Source organism: Monodon monoceros, unplaced genomic scaffold (genome assembly GCF_005190385.1).
Source record: "Monodon monoceros isolate NGI ecotype Baffin Bay Population unplaced genomic scaffold, NGI_Narwhal_1 Super_Scaffold_4, whole genome shotgun sequence".
NCBI classification, from domain to species: Eukaryota; Metazoa; Chordata; class Mammalia; order Artiodactyla; family Monodontidae; genus Monodon; species Monodon monoceros.
In genome coordinates, this window is record NW_021703781.1 from 37,328,449 (window position 1) to 37,344,785 (window position 16,337).

Consider the following 16,337-nt stretch of genomic DNA (forward strand, 5'->3'; position numbering starts at 1 on the left):
CAAAGCCCTAGGAGAAGCTTAACATACAAACGGATTAAAGCGGGCCTGCTTTGGTTGAAGCAGGAGTCAGGGAGAGGATGGGCTGGCCCACCACCCAGGCGCAGGCTACAAAGCACAGAGTGACAGGTGCAGCTGGGCAGGCCAAGCCCTGTGGCTCTCGGGAGTCCAGCCTTCCTTGTCCCAGCCTGCTCCCCTCCCCCAGGCCCCAGGGCACAGAGCTCAGGCCTCCACACTTGCTTCCCTGGCTGGAGGAGGCTCTGTCCCCAACCCGAGGACTCAGGCTGCGCCAGGGCTCCCTGTCCCCCGGAGGAGGGGCCCCAGGGCAGCAAGCCAGCCATGGTTACCTGTCCCAGTGAACAGGCAGTGGATTGTTTTCGCTTTCCAGTTCAGCAGCTGCTCTGCCAGCCGTGAGGAGGGGCTGCTGAGGACAGTGGGCCCGCTGCCTGCCCTCGCTTTGTCCCTGGCCTTTGGTTTGGGACAAAGGACAATGAAGCCTTTAAAGCTGCGGCCCATCTTTCCTCTTTTGGGGTCATGGAGCTGCTTATTATGGGAGAAGGCAGCTCTGCGGCTCCTCAGGCCATCACTACAGCCCACTTCCTACCGGCTAACGGCAGAAGGAGAAAAAGAAAGCTAACGCAGTGGCGTTTTCATGAAGCTACATCCACTGCATTCAAAAGCCTTTTATTTCAGGACGACGTGCTGCCTACTTATTAGTCCTACGATGCCCTCTCTTTCATAAAATAGTGGCAATGATAGATGGTTGTTGTTGTTCTAACTTGGCAAAATGGAAAATGTATTGGCATCCAAATTAAAACGTTCTGAGGATGTCTGTGAAATCTGAGTGCTTGGTAACCTCTGTTCTAACATCTTATAAAATTATGACTCTGAAGTTCTTCTTTAGGCAGGATTAAAATCAAATATGTAAAGACCGTGACATGGTGAGTCAGAGGACGGAGCACGTGGGGGCACAGCTGGGAGCCTCTCAGCCCAGGCTGCTCAGACCAGAAGGAGGTAGGAGGTGCCTAGGGAAAGGGCAGGTGCTGGTGACACTGCCATGCATTCCTGTGAAGCCTGAGTCTCCTGCTCTGCAGTCCGTGGCTGCAACTTTCAAATGCCAGCCAGGGCCAGCAGGAAGGTGGTGCAGAAAACAATGAACCTTTAAATGGGCCCTCCCTAGCTAGCACCTGTTAACCGGCAAATGGCAGGAGGTTGGCCAGGGAAGAAGCTGGAGTGCCTGCTGGTACCAGCTGCCTCTGAGAGGGGGTCTGGCCAGACACAGGCCGCCCCTCGGCAATGTATTTTTGCCGAGAAAGCCAGCTGTTGGGATGCGGATGGCGGGCAGGGGCGCAGCAGCTGCGGGTTCCGTCCCCTCCACGCTGCTGTCCTTGCCCTTCCTCGCTCCTCTCCCTTCACCCCCTGGGCTTGGCCACACCCTCCCTGCCCCAGCCCTGGTGGCTGGAAGCCCAGGGGGACGTTGTGCACAGTCCAGCTGGAGTCGAGGGAGAGCAGGAACGGCAGCTGCAGAGCCACCCGGCACCTCCACTCGCCGCCTTCCCCTTGGTCTACCCCCTGACCCCAGCTCACCTTTACTGTATCGTCCCCACCCTCGAGGTCCTGGGCTTCCACCAACACTCTCCCTGAGCCTATCCCAGCACCAGGCCCCCTGACACCGTTGCTCTTCCTCTGAAGAGCCCGGGCCTCTGCATCCAGGCAGGTTGGCCCTCCTCACAGCTTTCTGACAGTCGCCACCTGGAGGCGGTGCTGCAACCAGACCCCTGCAGCCAGGTCTCTGGCTTCTGCCCTCGTTTGCAAGGCCTGGCACCCTGGGGCAAGAAAGCATTTCCCATCCTACTGCTTCCCCTTACATACATATTCCCTGGCCCCGCGGGATTCTCCCTCCCCAGACTGAGCTTAGCCCTTGCCTATGGAAGAAGAGATCTAGGAAAAAAGGAATCCTCTCAGCTATGCTTTTTGGGCCAAACAGGTACTCAGAATGACCACTGGTTAATATCCCAATGGCCTGGAGCCAGAGGTGCCGGCCCTCCAAGTGCCAGCTGTGCACTGGGTGCACAAAATCGCTGCCCCTCCTCGTCCCCCACGTCCTCTCATCCCCCCAGCCAGCGCTACCCACGGCACCAGACCTGTGTGCTGCATGCAGCTGCTGGAGGTAGTTTCCTGTGAGACACGGTTCGGCTCAGAATATTCTGGGTCATGGAGCCCTCTGGAGTCTCCTGAAAGCTTAACACACTGTCTCCAGAAACATGCCCGTGTGTGCACACATACACACACTGAATTTGCACACCATTGCAGAAGGATCAGTAAGCCCCTGCTCATGTGCTCCTGGACCTGCAGGTCCCAGGTTAAGAACTTCTACTGAAATGTGCCACAGCAAGGGAGAGGAGGCAAAGGGGCATACTAGAGAGAAGCCTGGGTATGAGCTTTGCTGGGGTATCAGCTTGGCACATGACTTCAATGTGTTGTGACATCTCTCGGGCCTCAGTTTAGCCAGGATTGCACTGGCAGCTGGACCAGAGTGTCTTTAGGTCTCTTCCTAGCTCTTTGGCTATGGGGCTGTATGACACCCTCGACTCCACCCCCCAAGGTCAGGCAAGGCAAGGGAAGGGGGTTCCAAATCTCTCTAAGCAGTGCATCCTGGGGAAGGAGGTCAGACAGCCAGAAAAGGAGACTGAGCAAACTGCAAGTTCCCCTTTAACAAGAGTGACAAAACTGCAGAAGCTTCGGGAAGTGCAGCCACTTCCTATTTGACTTTGATTTACTTTAAAACAACTTGAAAATATTTTCTTCAGTGTACTCTGTGAGAGAATAACCACCAGCCTTTGCAAGGATCTGGGTTTAAAGCTCTGCTCTGGGATTCTTTAGCTGTGTGACCTTAGGCAAGTCCCTTTTCCCTCTCTGAACCTCAGGTTCCTCATGAGCTGAATCACTAACTGCTGTGAAGGTGAATGAGGAAACAGGTAAGATGGGCCTCATATGGGGTTCACCCATGATAAACAGAAGTTCCCAGTAGAGGTCATAGTGGGAGTCAGGGTCTCCAGAGAGACAGTGAGGCTCTGGAGATGGGAACCTGGGACTCAGATAGGATGACAGTCCTCAGCAGGAGCATCTGTGAGCCACAACATCTGGTTGAGCTCACTCTCAAAACCAAGATCAAGTCCAGAGTGCTTTCTGGTAACCAGAGTCTCCCCTCTGAGCCTTTGCATTTACAGGACCTGAGCTATAACACACGCCTGAGTTCTGTTCATGTTCTGTTGTCATGGGTCATTGTCCAGCTGACCCTCACCCAGGGGGACCCTGGACTTCACTCTATTCTCAACCTCCAGGCCACTTGCTGGAGTCTCATGGGGGAAATATGGTCCCACCTCCCGGCTTTCACACTGACACTTTAATCTGTGGCCTCAATCTCACTTTCCCTGTAAAGTCTCAAACCACAGGCACTACACACAGAGGGAATAATGACAAAAACTAATGAAAACGTACCGACAGTGTTGAAACACACCCCATTACAACTTCTTAGCCAGGAATTTTGTGACCTAGGTTTAAGGAATTCATCTTCTCTTCTCTCCCTTCCCCTTCCTCTCCTCTCCCTCCCCAGTACACCCCCTGCCCCCCACCCAGCACCTCCCACCCTGCTGGCAGCAGCTCAGGAATTACTCAGGGGAGCGGGGGGCAGGCAGATTGGCATTTTAGCTGTAGTTAATATTTACTCATGGCTTCTGGCAACAACTCTTGATTGTGCCGTGAGCAGTTAAACTGGATAGAAGCCAGTGAGGATCCTTCCTGCAGGTGCAAGTACATGGCTTTGGAGTCCAACCTGCTTGGGCTAAAATTCCAGAATCCCAGCCCTCACCTGTTGTGACCCTATTTAATTCCTCTGTGAAGTGGGATTACTCACAGCTCTCTTTTCAGTGTTTCAAGAAAACACTGGCACTGGCCTGGCACTGATCCTGGTGTGAGAGAAGGCCCTCACTCCCCCAGGCCTGTGCCAGATGAATAAAAACAAAGGCATCTGTCTGGAGTGGGAAGTGCAGGACACAGTCAGGAGCACGGGGGCGAGCAGAGTGGCTGGCAGGGTGAGCCCTGAAGTCAGTGGGTGAACTGAATGAGACCAGGCATAACAAGCCCTGGGTTAAAATCCTGACTCCACCACTGACTCATCTGGGTAAAACTGGACAATTCCATAACTCTTAAAGCCTCAGTTTTCTCATCTGAAAATGGGGATAATGAAAGTATCAAGGCTGTGAGAAGTAGATGGCATACTGTGCTAAAGCTCTTAGCACAGGTCTGGGAACAAGGCAAATCCTCTATAAATAGCAATTGTGAGGCCCTGCTTCTGCTGTTATCTTGGTGCTCATGGTCTTCCATCCATGAAATCTGAGAATTGTGCCAGAGGCACTTCGAGCCTCTCCCCCCAATTCTAAGATCAATGCTTCTAGGATATTGGCCAAGATGAGAGACAAGGTGGGCAAAGATGTAGCCTGCTGCCGCGCGCACACCTGCTGTGCTCAGGTTTTAGCCTCTAAAGTGCCCTCTCCTTGGAGGAGGTGCCTGGCGCAGGGCTCACTCTCACCCTTGGGCCCGAGGCCCGCAATACGCCAGGCTGGCAGAGGGAGGGGACTTTGCTCGCGGCAGCCAAGGGCACCAGTGCCCAGACTCCGGAGCCCCTGGCTGGGAAGGTCCTGGGCTCGGGCGGTGGGCGGAGGTCGGAGCTCCGTGGACTCCCCGAACTCTCTCGCCCGTGCATCACTCACCGTCCACTCATCGCGCTGTCCAGAAGCCGCTGCTGGTGCCTTGCCCTCGCAGTCACCGGAGATGCATCCGCAGCGCCTACTGCTCCGGGGCTTGGAGCGTCAGGCCCGCCCCTCCCCGCCCCTCGCCCCGCGCCGGCCAATGGCGTCACGTCACCTTGTGCGGCCAGCCCAGCCCCAGGCACCGCTGGGAGGGTCCGCTCCAGGCGGTGTCTGAGAGGCCTCGGGGAAGGTTTGGGGCGTCTGCTTTGCGGGGTGTCCCCGGACTACACAGAGGGCGCCTGGAGACTCGCGGAGGAAGCAGCCCCGACTCGGTCGGGAGGGTCCGGTATGCAAACCAAGGACAGGGAACTTGGGGGAAAGGACAACCTTGGGTTTCCAACAAAGGTCGCAGTGCGGGCCCCGCAATTACTAGTGTGCCTGTCACGAAAGAGGAGGTTATCAGTAGAACCTGAGCGATGTTAGTTTTTGCTCAAGGGCCACCTGTGTGCAGTCCGGCTGTTTGCTTGCTGTGGCCTCTCAGAGCTCCACTCCATTTAAGAAGCCAGACCCTGGACTTGCCTGATGGCGCAGTGGTTAGGAATCTGCCTGCCAATGCGGGGGACACGGGTCCAATCCCTGGTCGGGAAAGATCCCACATGCGGCGGAGCAGCTACTGAGCCCGTGTGCCACAATCCATGAAGCCCACGCACCCTAGAACCCGTGTGTGGCAACAAGAGAAGCCACTGCAATGAGAAGCCCGCGCGCCACAAAGAAGAGTAGCCCCCGCTCGCCCCAACTAGAGAAAGGCCCCGCACAGCAAGGAAGACCCAATGCAGTCATAAACAAACAAACGAACAAACAAATAATAAATAAATAATAAAATAAAATCTCATTTGTAAAAAAAAAAAAAAAGAAATCAGATCCTCTGATGATTAAGAGGAGATAAGCTTCTCTGCCGGTTACTGCCTGCTGGAGGAGGATTTGCCTGTGCAGAGGCAGAGGGGACAGAAGGGCACAGGCCTTTTGGGGAACTCAGAGCAGTTCAGTGATTCTGGGGTGTGGGGTGACAGGGAAGGGGAAGGGGCTGATGGAAACAATTGCAATTTCTGTTTTGTATCACTATCCCAGTACTGACCTCGGGACTTCCCCTTCCCTCCCCCAACGTGAATCATTTTACTTTCGTTCAATCTGTGGTTCCTAATCTTTTTACAGTCACATGGCCATTTTAGAATCAGATATGGACCTTTTAGAAAAAGGCAGGTGCCCACATAGGCAAAAATCAGCCTGGGATTTGAGTCTTTGAGCCCCTGGACCCCACTTGAGAGAGGCTGGGCTAATCGTTGTTGTTAGGGTTGCTGGATTTGGGGTAAAGAGATTGGTCTCTACCATCTACTTCCTGCATGACCTTGCCATGTTGCAATCGCTCTGGCCTCAGTTTCCCTACCTGTAAAAATGAAGGAGCTAAAGACGACCAGGCCAGGTAGGGATCTTTCAGCTCTGCCTTGACATGAATTCGTGAAGAGTGGCCCAAACTCTGCCAGCTCAGGGCATCCCTGTGGTTGGGGACCTCCACTCCTGCATAGCCCAAAGGTCTGATCCGCAAAGCTGAGGACAAAAATTGGGTGCTTCAAAAAGTTGTTTTGTTTTTTTTTTTAACAGTAAGTAAAATTCAACATAGCCCTCAACCTCTGAGCATTCATTCATGCCCAGTAGGATAAGCAGACATAGCACCCAGGTAAGATACAATTTCCCTGGCGCCCTCCAGCACCTGAGAGTGTGGGTGAAGCTGATGTTCTCATCAGGGCCTGGACTAGCCTGGAGTGATGATTGGCTTTGAGGAAGCAACCTGATGTGTCCTGCACTCCCACTGTGTGTCAGGCACTCCGCCAGGTGCTTTACAGCAGGGATCCCACACAATCCCCTCAACATTCCTGGGGAGTTGGGTGTTACTACCCACATTTCACATGGACCATGAGTGTCCATCGTCAAGTACCTTCAGAAGGAGAATCACCTTTTCCTTCAGTATTCAATGGAACTGTATTTGACCCGCAGCTCACTTATGGTGGGTGTTGTGTATACGGTTAGTTGCCAACCCAGTACCCATTCCCTTCTTTGGAAAAAAGAAAGAGAGAAAGGAAGGAAAGGGAAGGAAAAGAAAGGAAAGTTGATGCAGCCACTATGGAGAACAGTATGGAGGTTCCTCAAAAAACTAAAAATAGAGTTGCCACGTGATCCAGTAATTTGGAGAAAACTAGAATTCGAAAAGATGCATGAATCCAGTGTTCATAGCAGCACTATTTACAATAGCCAAGACATGGAAACAACCTAAATGTCCATTGACAGATGAATGGATAAAGAAGATGTGGTAAATATATACAATGGAATATTACTCAGCCATTAAAGAAGAATGAACTAATGCCATTTGTAGCTACATGGATGGACCTAGAGATTATCATACTAAGTGATGTAAGTCAGAAAGAGAAAGACAAATACCATATGATATCACTGACATGTGAAATCCAAAATATGACACAAATGAACTTATCTACGAAACAGAAACAGACTCACAGACATAGAGAACAGACTTGTGGCTACCAAGGGGAAGGGGGCATAGGGGAGGGATGGACTGGGAGTTTGGGATTAGCAGATGTAAACTATTATATATAGGATGGATAAACAACAAGGTCCTATTGTATAGCACAGGGAACTATATTCAATATCCTGTGATAAACCATAATGGAATAGAATATGAAAAAGAATATATATATATATATGTAACTGAATCACTTTGCTGTACACCAGAAACTAACACAACATTGTGAATCAACAATACTTAAAAAAAAAAAAGTTGAGAGGGAGACAGAGAGAGAGAGACAGAGAGGGAGAGAGCAAGGGTGAGCAACTTGTTTGGAGCAGCAATGTGCCACTCCCTGGTGAAGGATCATGACAACTTGTATTTTTCACACTGTACTTACAACCCAACAGTGTATCATGAAATTAAGTTAGTAGGTGATTTGACTAGTATTTAAAAAAAATAGAAAATATCAGTGTATAGCACACATAGTAAACGTAAGTTGTGTCTTGTGAAACTTCTGTTTGCACTATGTTTCATTTATGTGTATTAGGCTGCGATATAAAATGTGTTTCTCACTGTGGGCCACAGTCAAAAGAGGTTGAAAGCTAGTGTCTAAGTCAGCCTTGACAATCTTTTTCATGGCTTTCTCAGCTTCCTTTGAAGCTATAAGTGGTCACATGACCCAATTCTGGGCCAAGAGATAGGGAAAAGTGTGCTGTGGGAGAGTGAAGACAACTTTTGCTTTCCTGATAGAAGGATCAGCTAGATACCCCCTTTCCCTGCCTTTCTGTCTCAAATGTGGAAAATGTGTAATGTCTGGAGCATTGGCAGCCATTTTGAGGTTATGATACAACATGTCCACATACTAAAGCTAGGGGAGCACAAAGATAAAAGAAGTCTGGGTCTTTATTAACATCATGGAGTTGCTGCATAACGCCTTCACTGCCTACTCTAGACTTCCTGCCATGGAGAAAAATAAACCAGTATTGGTTTAAGCCAGAGGTTGGTTAAGTCTTTTCTGTAAAGGACCAGATAGTAAATATTTTAGGCTTTGTGGGTTAAGTGCTGTGTGCTGCAGCTCTGCTGTTGTGCTTCGAAAGCATCCATAGATAACAAGCAAATCAAAGGGCATGGCTGAGGTTCCAATAAAACTATTAACAAAACAGGATAGGCCACATGTGTCACATGGGCTATAGTTTGCTAACTTTCACTTTTCCTAGATGATCTTGCCCCTTTTATTGCCTCTCTGACCTCATCTCCTCCCACTTCCCCTCCCTCTCTTTGTTCTGACCACACTCGTCTTCCCACATATCAGGCCCACTCCCACCTCATGGCCTTTGCACATGCTATTCCCCCAGCCTGGAAAGCTTTCCCCTCAAACATCTGCATGGACTCACTCCTTCATCTCCTTCAGGTTTTACACAAATTGCTTTTCTCTGAGGTCTTCCCTGGCCCACTATCTAAAATGCCCATCCCTGGCCCATGAATACTATTTTCTGGCACACTGTGTATTTCATTTCTTTTATCATGAGCTCCTTGATGGAAGGAGGTTATATCTGTTTCCTTAGATATTGACTCTGCCTGGAATGTCAAGGTGTTTAGTCAACGTTTGGTGTAGGACTGACTTTTTTTTTCCTTTCTGCAAGATTCAGGTAAGAAAACAGACTTGGGGAGGCTCATTACCCCATCCAAGGGGACATGGAATCTGGGTTTGCCCCCTGGTGGCCCTGGTGGTCATGTTTGTGCCACCAGAGAATGAGAGTAGAACAATATCTACCTCTATGGGAAGATCGGGCCTCAGGGAAGCTGGGGCCACAGAATTTTCTGCAAGACTACTTCCGCCAGGGCATCACCCCAATAAAGGGGGCCTTTGGGAGTCCATTAAGGGAATAGAGCATTTATCCTGTTATCTTGGGCAGTCTCATTTTTTATAGCATTCCTGCATCAGAAAGTCTTTAGAAAAGTTATTATTTTGTGAACAGTCCAGACTGACTTGTAAGATCCATAAAAAGCCAAATGGGAGCACTCATGATCCAACATTTTTAGCTAAGAAAGAGCCACAGAGAATAAACTTATATTTGATTTGTAAGTGTGGAAATGGAAAGGAGCCTGAGTCTGATCAAACACATGTGACTTCTTGCATCAGGTAAGGCTGCCCCTGGGGCAGGGTGCTCTGCTCAGCTTCCGCTTGAAGCTTCTTGGCAGTAGGGCACCGTTCCAAGAAGACTGAGCAATTGCCTTCTTCCCTCTGGTGCTTTGAGAGGCACGTCGTGAAAATGACTCGGTACAATCACATGTTGTTGAGACGCAATTTAGATTTCTCTGTGTCTTGAAAGAAAAATAGGCTTATGTATTTTAACATAAATCATATTAATAATGCAGATTATTTTCAAGGCCATTCCCTTAAAACAGTAAAGGGGAGTTTGAATTAAAATTACTGGTTAATTGCCTAAGGTCTTTTATGGATGACTTTGTATGGTTTTTCCCCTTTACTCTCTCCAACATAAGATTCTGAACAAGTGAGGTTTTTTTTTTTTTTTTTTTTTTTTTTTGCGGTACGCGGGCCTCTCACTGTCGTGGCCTCTCCCGCTGCGGAGCACAGGCTCCGGACGCGCAGGCTCAGCGGCCATGGCTCACGGGCCCAGCCGCTCCGCGGCATGCGGGATCTTCCCGGACCGGGGCACGAACCAGCGTCCCCTGCATTGGCAGGCGGACTCTCAACCACTGCGCCACCAGGGAAGCCCAACAAGTGAGTTTTTAAAGCAATTTTTCAAAAAGTCTGCAGATTCTGAATGTATATTCTTTAGAAAACAATTGGATGATTGTACTTGATTGAGATCTGTAAGATCCAATTTAAACCAAGCAGCTTTTCTTTATCTTTAATGGGCTCTGTTTTATTAAACCCATCAGGAGGAAGAGGCCACTTACAGACTGCTTCTTGCACCATTTGTTTTGGTGGAATCCTTGAGTAGTAAGGTCATCCCATTGCGTGATCTTAACATGCAGCAGGATTTGCCATCAGTTTTCAGATGATTTCTCAAATTATTTGCATACCATCTACCTTTCTTTCCTACGTGAAATGGTTTTCATTAACTCCATTTGTCAGCATAAATATAATAACTTCAGGTTAATATATGGAATTCTGCAACCCATTCCAGAGGTGGGCTGGGAATGAGAATTTATTCTCCAAATGGACTTAATATCAGTGATATATGCCATATAAGTGCCTTCTCCTTAAACGGGCATGCATGTGTGCCTGTGTGCGCACACACACACACACACACACACACACAATATATTGTTTGTCCTTTAAGTTATGCTTTGGAAAACCTTCTGTATCCCATTCTGCAGAACTAATAAGTGCTTAGGCACTGGGTTTCCTAGGAGGAAGAGAGTTTGCTTTAAAAGGTGATACAGCTAAAGACTGCTGCTGAAACTTCCTTCTGAGGAAGAATAACAGCTTATCTCAAGTCCCTTCTCCACTTGGTCCAGAGAAGAGGATGTAAATTGGCCCCAGATCTGCTCGAAAAAAATATATGAGAACAAAGATGGCATGAACATCTACAGACAGAGAACATAAACAGGTCTGGTTTGTTGGTAAGTCAAAGATCTTTCTCTTCACCCCCTCCTCCCTATCTTCCTGGCACTGGACATACATACTTTTTTTTTGGTTCATCCAACAATACAAATCAGAAGGCTACGGAAAGGACATCTCTCCACTTGCTTGGATTTTCCCTGCCTTCCTGTGCCTCCCCCAGACCTGTGTCACCTCCCCACTCACCTGCATTTCATATGTTCTTCCACCTTCTATGTGGCTATGCCCCTGGAGGATGCTGCTAGAAAGTCGATTATTATGAATGGATATTGTAATGGCCATGAGTTAATAACGTCTTAAAAATAAGATGAAAATAACTGGCAATGCAAAATTCCTGAGCAAACTGCATTTTCATTGTAACTATGATTTTAATAGTAGAAAATGACTTTATTTTTTTTAATATTTTGATTCATTTAGCAAAGAGCAAGACTGTTTACTGGACACAGTGGCTGGTCATGAAACAGTACAAGGGCAGGAGGATTTACAGGACAAGGCTTCTCAAAGGAGAATGTCTTCAGTAAGGCTTTCCCTCCACACAGAGTCTGTTGCTGCTTCGGAGACAGAATTTCTATGAATAGCAAGATACTGACTGATACTCAAGGCTGAGAACTAAGAAGTGTTAAGACCTTCCCTCAAGCCAGGATATTAAGCAGCCAAAGGAAGTGGAGACCTTCTAGATGGAAAAGAAAGGAAACTTGAGAGAGCACAGAGCATTTGACAAACAAGGGCCATTTGTCCAGCTCCTGGGTTGTGAATTTCAAAATGATCTTCCTCAGGCACTTTGGGGAGACACACCAGCTAGAGAATGTGGCTGCTACTGTGTCCTGGAGGGAAGAGCGGGCTCCTCTACCTCTTCTTCTAAGCATGCAGCTTCCCGAGGAATGTAAAACATCCCCAGTGGGGAAGGGGCAAGCTGGCCAGACTTGACCTGTAAACCCTGGGTTTAAAAAGATGTTTCAGCTGAGTTGACCTTACCTCTGAACCTGCCATCAAAGCCACCTCTGTTTAGCCCCTGATGTGACAGAGGCTGTCCATTCCCAAGTTTCCTTCCCCAAATGTGTAACTATAAACTAAGGTCCTGGGTGTTTAAGAAAGGATGGCGTCATATAATTACTAAAATTCTTAAATTTTGTGTCCATTGGGAATCATTTCTGGCTCTTCACTTTGAAAACTCTCTCATTGTAATAATTAAGATGTCAGCCTTACAGATGGGACAGAACTAGAATGACCAGTGTAATAGGGTTCTTAAGAGAAACAGACCAATAGGAAATATGTATTATGTTATATTATTATATTATATTACATTATATTTATTGTATACCCTATCGTGATAGGTAGAGATGAGAGATTAATTTATTTAATTATTTAATTGTTTAAAGGAATTGGCTCATGTGAATGTGGGGACTCACAGGTCCAAAATCTTCTGGAAGGGCCAGCTGGCTAGAGATTCAGGTGAGAGTTGATGTAGCAGGCTTGAGTCTGAAAGCTGCAGACCAGCAGGCTGGAAACTCAGTCAGGGTTTCTATGTTGCAGTCTTGAAGCAGAATTGTTTCTTCCTCAGGAAACCTCAGTCTTTGCTCTTAAGGCTCCCTTAAGGCCTTAAGATTGGATGAGACCCACCCACATTATGGAGGGAAATCTGCTTAACTCAAAGTCTCCTGATTTAAATGTTAATCCCGTGTAAAAAAAAAAACCTTCACAGCAACGTCTAGGCTTGTGTTTGACCAGACAGTTGGGCACCATGGCTTAGCCAAGTGGACACAGAAAATTAACCATCACAACCCGTGAGTTTGACCAACAGCTTGTATCCCCTCATGTCCTTCTCGGGACAGACTCTGTGGCAGGTTGTGGCCTGATGCTTGGCATTTGAGACACTTTAGGATGTGACAGTGCCTCCTTTCCTAAGGTTTTCATGTACCTATATATAATCCGTGACAATTTTTTTTTTTTGCGGTACGCGGGCCTCTCACTGCTGTGGCCTCTCCCGCTGCGGAGCACAGGCCCCGGACGCGCAGGCTCAGCGGCCATGGCTCACGGGCCCAGCCGCTCCGCGGCATGTGGGATCTTCCCGGACCGGAGCACGAACCTGTGTCCCCTGCATCGGCAGGCGGACTCTCAACCACCGCGCCACCAGGGAAGTCCAATCTGTGACAATTTTTGAGGAACTTTTGCTTCTCTATTGGCCTACTGAGTGTAAATTAGGAGTTGGCCAGATAGTAAATATTTTCTTATTTGTAGTCCATGCTGTCTCTCTTGCTACTACTCAAGCAGAAGCAGCCATAGACAAATCTGTAAAAGAATGGCATGGCTGTGTTCCAGTAAAACTTTATCAAAGCAGGCAGAGGGCCTGATTTGGTCCACGGGTAAAGAAAGATTTGGGGTTGATATAGGACATTTTCTTTATGCAAAACCTGGCAAAGGGTGTGGGTAAGTTACACTCTAACATGGGATGCTTTCATCTGTGAGGAATAAAAAACCCAAACAAAGGGGATTTTATTATCTTGAAAAGCCCCCAAAATGGGTAGTTCCAGGGTTGGTTAAGTCAGTGTCTCAAAGACATTTTCAAGGACCCAAGTTCTTTCCGTCTCTGCACTCGTCCTCAGTATAGTGGTCAAGTTCCCCTCATATTCGCTCATGGTTCCTGTATTTCTCAGCAGTCATGACCATATCCACCTGCAGGAGAGGAAGGGTGTCATCCAGTCAGGGCCATTTTAATAGCAAGGAAACCTTTTCCAGAAGGTACTGGGCCACCCCCCTCCCACCTCTTGCTGTCCGGCAGTGGGGTAGGGGTGCACTGCAGAGGATGGACCCTTGTGACTGACAGGGTGAAGCACATGGCTGGTCGAAGGGAGGAAGATAGATCAGCTGTGAAAATCCAGGCTCTACCAGCAAGCAAGGGATCAACGGTGCCCCTGGGAAGAAGTCCGGCAATGCCTGCCCTGACTGCAGAGCCCCCGAAGACAAGGCCAGCCCATTCCAGGGAGCAAAGTCACTGTCTTGTGATGAGTGAGCCAGGTCTGAAGGGGGAGGGGGAGGACAACAGACGGAGAGAAGGTCAGGAGAGTACTGGCCTCTGTTGAGCACCGAGGAAGTGGGGTGGATGCTCTGAGTAACTGGGAGAGGACCCTGGCTAGAGAAAAGTGGCCTGGCTGTGAGCACAGGGGGCTGCCCAAGCCAGAGAAATGGGAACTGAAAAGGTCCATGGAGAAATGAAGAGCGGCCGTGGGGTCCTGAGGCCAGAAAGACCTCCCACCGGCTGCTGGGGGGGCGTTAGCCAGGGGGCTCTGGGCTCAGGGGAGCAAGAGGGCTTTGGGAGGTTGTGCCGGCTGGTCTCTCTCTGCTGACCTTTTTTTATAAGCCCCAGGGACTGGAGCACAGCAAGCAGAAGCCGCAGGAGCCCCGGGCCTCTGGAGGGAAACCAGAGGGTAGCCTGGGTGTTGATGCTGTCTCCCTAAGTGTCAGAGATGTTTGCTTCGCCACTTCTCACCTGCATGGCGGGGGAGACCCTGCTGAGGCTGGGAGTTTTGTCCTGGGCGTGGAGGCGGGCCGCGTGGCGGGACCTGGCACAGCTCCCGGGCTTGGCTCAGGCCCATCAGCCACCAGGGAAAACCCCAAAGGCGCCAGGCCTCTGGCAGGGTGAGCCGCATGGCACTGACCCTGCCGGGGGCAGGAGTCAAGCACTGCTCAGGCTCTCTCTGTGTTGGGGTTGGGAGAGTTTAATGCTCAAAATAGAAACTGCTCCTGGGCATGCAAACACAGTGTGAAAAATGGGGTAAACACAGTCACAGCCTCAGTGCGGAGCTGGTTTTCTGCCTCGTCCCACCTAAGCTAGCTCCCTAAACTTTCTTTCTCCCTCCCTGTTCCTTTCCTCCTCTCCATCCACCCCTGAGAAAAGTCAGTCTCAGGTGACTTAGATGTCAAGCACCTTAGGGTCATTTGGTCAACGCCCTTCTCTTTCAAAACACAAGGGAGAGAGGCCCAGGGGAAGGGGCGTGGTCAAGGCTATGGGCTGATGAGGTCTGTGGCCAATCTAAGACTTTGTTCTCTTGATGGCATTAAGAATTTCATTTCCGGGGACTTCCCTGGTGGCGCAGTGATTAAGAATCCGCTTGCCAATGCAGGGGACACGGGTTCGAGCCCTGGTCCGGGAAGATCCCACATGCCACGGAGCAGCTAAGCCCGTGCGTCACAACTATTGAGCCTGCGCTCTAGAGCCCACGAGCCACAACTACTGAGCCCACGTGCTGCAACTACTGAAGCCCATGAGCCTAGAGCCCGTGCTCCTCAATAAGAGAAGCCACCGCAATGAGAAGCCCGCGCACTGCATCGAAGAGTACCTCCTGCTTGCCGCAAGTAGAGAAAGCCCGCGCGAAGCAATGAAGACCCGACACAGCCAAAAATAAAAATGAAAAAAAAATTTAAAAATAAAGAATTTTGGCGCTGGAGTCTGGAATGAATACTGGCTCTACGGCTTTTTAGCTGTGAGCCAGTGTGCAAGTTACTAAATTCTCCATGCTATGATTTCCCATTTGCAACATGTAATTGTAAAAGACCCTGCTTCATAGACTGTGAGGATTAGAGGAGAATGCACCTGCAAAGCACTGAATGCCCCCCACACACTCAGGTCGCTTCTGTCCATTGTTATTGTCTTTGTTGTTGATAGGGCTCTCTGCCTTACGCTTTCTGTACTGCACAAAAATCTTCTTTGTTATGTATGGAGAACATATCGGCTGGCTTCAGATTCTGATGGACTTTGCCATGCTCCCCTTGTCCCAGGATAGACAGTTACATACCTGGTAATATTCTAGTCCTTCTTCTGAAGCTCAACACAAATCTACTTTCCTAGGTCTCCCTCTGAATTCATGTCTCGTGGCACATTGTCTGCAATTTCATTGTAATGCTTATATCTGCCTTATGTCGGCCACACTTCCATCTACGGGGTCAGACAGTAAGCTCGACTCACCCCTTTAGCCCAGCACCTTGCATAGTGCCTGGCCCCCCAGGAAGAGTTTAATGAGTATTTGTTGAGTTAAATGGACTCTTGTCCCCAGCAACCTATTCTCTAAGTTTATACTGGTGCTACTGATCGAAAAGAGAGATGTGTTCCACTTCGGAAAGAGGGACCTGCGATTAGGAGCTGCAAACATCTCACCGAGTTTCCTGGAAACTGGACACTGAAGCGATAGTGGGCTTCCGGCCCCCTCATCCCCACTGTGTACCACGTGCAGCCTCAGACAGAAGCAGCTGTTTAGGGGCAAATGAATCATCACCGGCATTGCCCGTTTACTTGTCATCTTCCCTTCAAAGAGGAATTTGATTTGAAACTCATGAAGGCTTTCAATATCCATTAGGTGGTAAACATTTCATTGGATGGTCTCTTGCACCTGCCCCAGTATACATCAGTGCACTCCCGCAGTTC

At 49.2% G+C, this 16,337-nt stretch overlaps 1 protein-coding gene and 1 long non-coding RNA gene across 3 annotated transcripts in view; one reads left to right on the forward strand and one right to left on the reverse strand.

Moving 5' to 3' along the window:
* RASSF4 (Ras association domain family member 4) overlaps positions 1 to 4,877 on the reverse strand; it is a 34,236-nt gene extending 29,359 nt beyond the window's left edge. Inside the window, exon 1 of one of the 2 annotated variants that reach the window (XM_029245575.1) lies at positions 4,770 to 4,877. The gene's annotated coding sequence lies outside the window, so the exon portion shown is untranslated. The remainder of the gene's footprint in view (positions 1 to 4,769) is intronic. The other variant, XM_029245574.1, reaches the window with a different exon arrangement.
* Positions 4,878 to 10,556: 5,679 nt separating this feature from the next.
* LOC114908970 lies at positions 10,557 to 11,617 on the forward strand. The gene is made up of 2 exons (XR_003797093.1): positions 10,557 to 10,920; positions 11,336 to 11,617. It is a non-coding gene; the product is annotated as an uncharacterized LOC114908970 (long non-coding RNA).
* Positions 11,618 to 16,337: the final 4,720 nt, after the last annotated feature.